Source organism: Arachis stenosperma, chromosome 6 (genome assembly GCF_014773155.1).
Source record: "Arachis stenosperma cultivar V10309 chromosome 6, arast.V10309.gnm1.PFL2, whole genome shotgun sequence".
Classification (NCBI taxonomy): Eukaryota; Viridiplantae; Streptophyta; class Magnoliopsida; order Fabales; family Fabaceae; genus Arachis; species Arachis stenosperma.
The window spans coordinates 37,405,435-37,412,796 of record NC_080382.1 but is presented as its reverse complement, the minus strand read 5'-3'; positions in this window follow the sequence as shown (position 1 = coordinate 37,412,796).

Below are 7,362 nucleotides of genomic sequence, written 5' to 3'. Positions count from 1 at the left end.
GATGATGCATAATCTCATGACTTGGACTAGAACTTTGATGCACTTTATTTGCTTGATTTCAGGATAAAGGAAGCAAGGAAGAACCACGTTAGTAGCCACGTTAATCCAATTAATGTGACCACTAACGTGGAATGGGAATGAGCTTGCAACGTTAATGAGAAAAGTGATCGCCAATAACGTCTTCGAAGCCATTATAGCCCACGTTAATTGCCACGTTAACTACAGTAACGTGGTAGTTAACGTGGAGAAAAAGGGAGCTCCAGCGTTAGCAGTAAAAGTGAATACCACTAACGCTCCAAATTGGCAACTGGCCACGTTAAGAGTCACGTTAACTTAGTTAACGTGGAAGGGGAAAAGAACGCCAACGTTAGTGACACTTACCTTTGTTACTAACGTTGGGTTAAGCCAACATTGCCCACGTTAGTGGTCACGTTAAGGCCACTAACGTGAGAGATAACGTGGAGCTAAGCATGATGAGCCAACGTTAGTGACACTCACCTTTGTCACTAACATTGGAGATGGCATTCACTACCATGTTAGTGGCCACGTTAATCCAATTAACGTGAGCTCTAACGTGGGAAGGAGGGGCGTTTGGAGCGTTAGTGACAAAGGTAAGTGTCACTAATGCTCTCGAAGCTTAGGCATGCCCACGTTAAGAGTCACGTTAGTTATACTAACGTGATCTCTAACGTAGGGAAAGGTGGCACAATGCAATGTTATTGGAAAAGGTGATTCCCAATAACATTTGTAAAGAACCATGAGGCAACGTTAGTGGTCACGTTAGTGCCACTCACATTGAAGTTAACATGGACCATTTTGGGGTCAAAACGTTAGTGAAAAAGGTGACTGCCACTAATGTTCTCGAACCCACATTTTCACTTATTGTTAACACCGCTAACGTCCTATCTAATGCCCATGCATAACTCACACTTTTCTGCAAGTTGAGCTCGTCGACGATTGTAACTGCTTCAACTCAAGATCTAAGGCCCACATCCAAGACCTGAAGAACTCACTAGAAGATCAAGAAGAGTAGTATATATAGGAGTAGTTTTGAACTATAGAGAAGCTTGGCACTTTGGAGAACTACCCTCTGTATATTTACTTTTTTACATGTATTCTTTACAACCATTTTCTATTCCCAGAGCTATAAACAACTAAACCCCTTTCATTGGGTTAGGGAGCTCTGTTGTAATCTGATGGATCAATTATAGTTTTCATTCTTCTTCCTCTTTCTTTTCTCTTGATTTACTAGAAAGCTTTCGATCTTAATTCAATTGGTTAGTTGTCTTAGAAAAGAAACTCTCCATAATTGGATCTCCTCTGAGCCTTGGAAAAGGGACGTGGAGATCATGCTAGAAATGCTTTCTCATGTTGGATCAAATTGGGGTTTAGGTGGATATAGTGGCATGTAATCCTTCCAACACTTTGATTTGGAAATACATGTGGTATAATCAGTGACCATACTTCATCTCTTCCCATGAGCACTTAAATCAAGGAATTGGGCAATTGTTCAAGCTTAGAGAGATTGGATTGCCAAGGAATTGAGATCCAATCACTTAAGATTGCCAAGGAAATCAATGAATGCATTGATTGAGGAAGAGATGAGAATGAACTTGATCCGGAGAATATAACATCTCCTAAGCCCAATGAATTCCCCATATCTGATCTTACCCATTCTCTTTACTTTCTGCTATTTACTTCCATGTTCATCTTCCCAAATCCCCATTTAAGATTCTGTACTTTATTTTCTACAATTTACTTTCCCGCCATTTAATTTTCTGCAATTCTCAACTACATTCTGTTTAGTTCAACTAGCATACTATTCCAACTAAAGTTGCTTGAGCAATCGATCCCTGTGAGATTCGATCTCACTCTATTGTGAGTTTTTACTTGACGAGAATTCGGTATACTTGCCGAAGGGAAATTTGTTGCGAGACAAGTTTTCGTGCATCAAGTTTATGGCGCCGTTGCCAGGGATTGATTTTGTATCAAGAATAATTAAGTTGGAAGTTCACTAGATTGAGCATTTTTTTCTCTTGTTTGTTTATTTTATCTAGTCAATTACCTTCAGTTTATTCAGTTTCTTCCTCATCCCCTCACCCCTCGTCATTTTCTTTTTTTCTTTGTTATTATCTACAATTCTACTCACTAACCCACTAACTATTTGATAATTTGCACCACTCACACTAATAGCCACTCTAACAAGAATAACTTCTTCATTTTATTCCCTATTGTGTGCTCTGTTAGTTGTATGACAGGGAAAAAAAGCAGAGCTTCAACTTCCTTTGATTCAGAACCTGAGAGGACCCTCCGTAGATTAAAGAGGGAAGCAAGAGGAAAAGGAGTTGTTGGTACTGAGGAAGAGGAAGAGTACTTTGAAACAAATATGGAGGAGAACTTGGAAAACAACCATGAAGGAGAAGCTCACAACCATGCCAGAAAAGGTCCTGCGAATCATGCTGGGCAAGAAAGGAGAGTTCTAGGCTCTTACATCAATCCAAAGCCAGGAAACTGTGGAAGTAGCATCCAAAAGCCCACCATACATGCCAACAATTTTGAATTAAAACACCAGCTCATCACCCTTGTCCAGAACAACTGCTCATTTGGAAGAAGTGCCCAAGAAGACCCCAATCAACATCTAACCACCTTCCTGAGAATATGTGACACTGTGAAGTCTAATGGTGTTCATTCGGATGTCTATAGATTGCTTTTGTTCCCCTTTTCACTCAGGGACAAAGCATCTAAGTGGCTGGAATCCTTCCCGAAGGAAAGCTTAACAAATTGGGAAGATGTGGTGAAAAATTTTTTGGCAAGATTCTACCCTCCTCAAAGAATTAACAGGCTGAGAGCTGAGGTGCAAACTTTCAGGAAACAAGATGGGAAAACTCTCTGTGAGGCATGGGAGAGGTTTAAGGACTTAACAAGAAGATGCCCACCAGACATGTTCAATGAATGGGTTCAACTTCACATTTTTTATGAAGGTCTTTCATATGAGTCAAAGAAGGCTGTAGACCATTCATCAGGAGGCTCTCTGAACAAGAAGAAAACCATTGAAGAAGCCATAGATGTCATTGAGACTGTCGCTGAGAATGACTACTTCTATGCTTCTGAAAGAAGTAACACTCGAAGAGTAATAGAGTTGATCCACATGGATGCATTGCTGGCTCAAAATAAGATGATCACCAAGTAGCTAGCAGATCTTACCAAGAAGGTAGAAAAACCAAGTCACAGCAGTCATCACCTCATCACCAGCTCAAAAAGGAGTGAATGTAGGAGAAGAAGGTGACTGGGAAGAAGCCAATTATGTTGGAACTTCACCCAGACACATCCATAATCCATACTCCAAAACTTATAATTCTGGATGGAGAAATCACTCTAACATTGGGTGGGGAAATCAACAAGACCAAGGCCAAGACCAGAGACGCCACAACCACAATCCCAACAACAATACAATTCACCAACATAACTCACAGAGATCCTATCAACACCCACCTAATCACCCTTTTCAACCACCTAATCTCAACCCACCATCACCAACAGAGGATAGGCTCTCCAGAATTGAGATTATACTCGAAAGCATATGTAAGGAAATTCAAGATAGTAAAGTTTTCCGGGAAGAAGTGCGATCCAATATGTAGAATCAAGATGCTGCCATCAAGAAATTTGAAACACAAATTGGCAACTTATTCAAGCAAGCCCCTGGCCACAACATTCACAGCAACACTAATTCAACTCCAAGGGAGGAGTGTCAGGCTATCACCCTCAGAAATGGGAAGGAATTGAGAGAGACCCACAAAAAACCACTAGAGAAGAACTCAGATGAAGAAGAAAAGGGACAAGAGAAAACTCAAGTCTCCACTCCTAAGTCACATCAATAGGGAGAAATGCTAAAACCATGCTTTACAAAAGCCCCATACCCCCAGCAATTAAAGAAAAAGGGAGAGGACAACCAATTCTCAAGATTCTTGGAAATCTTCAAGAAACTACAAATCAACATACCCTTTGCTGAAGCAATAGAGCAAATGCCACTATATGCTAAGTTCTTGAATGAGTTAATGACCAAGAAGAGAAGTTAGAAGAACAATGAGACTGTGGTACTCACTGAAGAATACAGTGCCATCATCCAGCACAAATTGCCTCAGAAATTAAAGGATCCCAGGAGCTTCCAAATCCATTGTATCATAGGGGAAATCACAGTGGAAAAGGCTTTATGTGATATAGGGGCTAGCATAAATCTGATGTCCTTAGCAATGATAAGGAAAATGAGGATTGAGGAGGCCAAACCAATAAGAATGGCCCTGCAACTAGCAAACTGATCATTCAAGTTTCCTCACGGAATAGTAGAAGATTTATTGGTGAAGGTGGAAGACTTTATCTTTCCAGCAGACTTCGTAGTATTGGACATGGAGGAAGGAGCTAAGACCTCTATCATCTTGGGAAGGCCATTCTTGGCCACTGCTAGAGCCGTCATTGATGTCCAAAAGGGTGAGCTTGTCCTTAGACTGCATGAGGAGAAAATGATATTCAATGTGTTCAAGGCAATGAGCTACCCACAAGACTCACTGGGAGAATGTATGAAGTTGGACTCAGTGGATGCTGTGGTACAAGAGACTCTTGAAGAAGAAGAACTTGAGGGGTTAACAGAAGAAGAGGAATTAGCATCAAGCGAAGAGGTTGCAACAGCTAAAACTCATGTTCGTGGCACACTAAAGGGGAAGGATAAAAGAAAAGAAGCACCCAAGCTTAAGTTAAAGGCACTACCGCCCACTCTTAAGTATGCATACCTAGGAGAGAATGAAAGCTATCCAGTGATCATAAATTCGGCCCTCAGCCAAGAACAGGAGGAAGAGTTACTTCATGTTTTACAGAAGCATAAGGATGCCATCGGATGGACACTTGCTGACTTGAAGGGAATCAGTTCGACCATATGTATGCATAAGATACTATTGGAAAATGATGCCAAACCGTCCTTTCAACCCCAAAGGAGGCTGAATCCAATTATGAAGGAAGTGGTACAGAAGGAAGTCATGAAGCTGTGGCAGGGAGGAGTAATCTATCCAATTTCGGATAGTCCATGGGTCAGTCCCGTCCAAGTGGTCCCCAAGAAAGGAGGAATCACTGTGTTACCCAATGAAAGGAATGAGCTGATCCCTACAAGAACTGTCACAGGATGGAGGATGTGTATTGATTACAAAAAATTTAATGAAGCCACGAGAAAAGATCATTTCCTACTTCCCTTCATGGATCAGATGTTGGAAAGACTTGCAGGACATGCATATTATTGTTTTCTAGATGGTTATTCAGGATATAACCAAATAGTGGTTGATCCAAGAGACCAGGAGAAAATATCATTCACTTGCCCATATGGAGTGTTTGCCGACAAGCGCATGCTATTTGTACTATGTAATGCACCTGCAACTTTTCAACGCTGCATGCTCTCCATCTTCTCGGATATGATAGAGAAGTTCATTGAAGTTTTCATGGAAGACTTTTCAGTATTCGGAGACTCCTTTCCTAATTTCCTAAATCATCTTGCCTTGGTATTAAAAAGATGTCAAGAGACCAACTTGGTCTTGAATTGGGAAAAATTCCACTTTATGGTGACGGATGGAATAGTCTTTGGCCATAAAGTTTCTAACCAAGGTATTGAGGTAGATAGAGCTAAGGTGGAGCTAATTGAAAAATTACCTCCACCAAGTGATGTCAAGGTAATTAGGAGCTTTTTGGGGCATGCTGGCTTCTATAGAAGGTTTATTAAAGATTTTTCAAAGATAGCCAAGCCCTTAAGCAATCTCCTAATGTCTGATACACCATTTATCTTTGATGAGAAGTGCATGCTTGCATTTGAAAACTTGAAAAAGAAGCTATCCTCAGCTTCTATCATTGTAAGACCCAAAACTTTTGAAGAGTCTTATTATGATCAAGTCTCAAATCCTACAGTTATTTATAGCCTTAATTTCAGAGATTATTTTATTATAGATAATTAAGGCAAGTTTTGATTTATTGGATTTGAGTTAAGTTATGATTATTATCCAATTTCACAATTATTAGATTATTTTCTATATTCAAAATATAAGGTTCATAATTGTGAAATAATAAGGATTTTATATGTTTTGGGCTAAGTAAATAATATTTTAAATATTAGTACTGTTATTTTGGAAAATAGAGAAATTAATTATATTATTTCTAATTTTTAGATTTGGGCATTTTACTGAAAATAATTTGTGGAAATGATGAACAAATGGTATTTTCTATATATAATTAGTGTTGGATTTACATTGGGTTTCAATTACTATATTATTGATGAGCGGATGATTTGTATACTTTTTGGCATTGTTTTTAGTATGTTTTTGATATGATCTAGTTAGTTTTTAGTATATTTTTATTAGTTTTTAGTTAAAATTCACTTGTCTGGACTTTACTATGAGTTTGTGTGTTTTTCTGTGATTTCAGGTATTTTCTGGCTGAAATTGAGGGACCTGAGCAAAAATCTGATCCAGAGACTCAAAAGGACTGCAGATGCTGTTGGATTCTGACCTCCCTGCACTCGAAGCGGATTTTCTGGAGCTACAGAAGCCCAATTGGCGCGCTCTCAACGGCGTTGGAAAGTAGACATCCTGGGCTTTCCAGCAATATATGATAGTCCATACTTTGCCCAAGATTTGATGGCCCAAACCGGCGTTCAAAGTCACCTCAAGAAATCCCAGCGTTAAACGCTGGAACTGGCACCTAATTGGGAGTTAAACGCCCAAACTGGCACTAAAGCTGGCGTTTAACTCCAAGGAGAGTCTCTACACGAAATTTCTTCATTGCTCAGCCCAAGCACACACCAAGTGGGCCCGGAAGTGGATTTTTATGTCATTTACCCATCTATGTACTAGTTTTCTATAAGTAGGACCTTTTACTATTGTATTTAAGACACATCTTGGTAGCTATCTTTGAGTTTTATGCTATCTTAGATCATTGGGAGGCTGGCCATTCGGCCATGCCTAGACCTTATGCTTATGTATTTTCAACGGTGGAGTTTCTACACACCATAGATTAAGGTGTGGAGCTCTGCTGTACCTCGAGTATTAATGCAATTACTATTGTTCTTCCATTCAATTCCGCTTGTTCTTTACCAAGATATCACTTGTTCTTCAACTTGATGAAGGTGATGATTGACACTCATCATCATTCTCACCTATGAACAAGGTGACTGACAACCATTCTTGTTCTACAAGCATTCGAGGCTTGGTGAATATCTCTTGGATTTCTGATTGCACGATGCATGGTTGATCGCCTGACAACCGAGTGCTCGCCTGACAAACGAGCCAACCATTCCGTGAGATCAGAGTCTTCGTGGTATAGGCAAGAACTGAT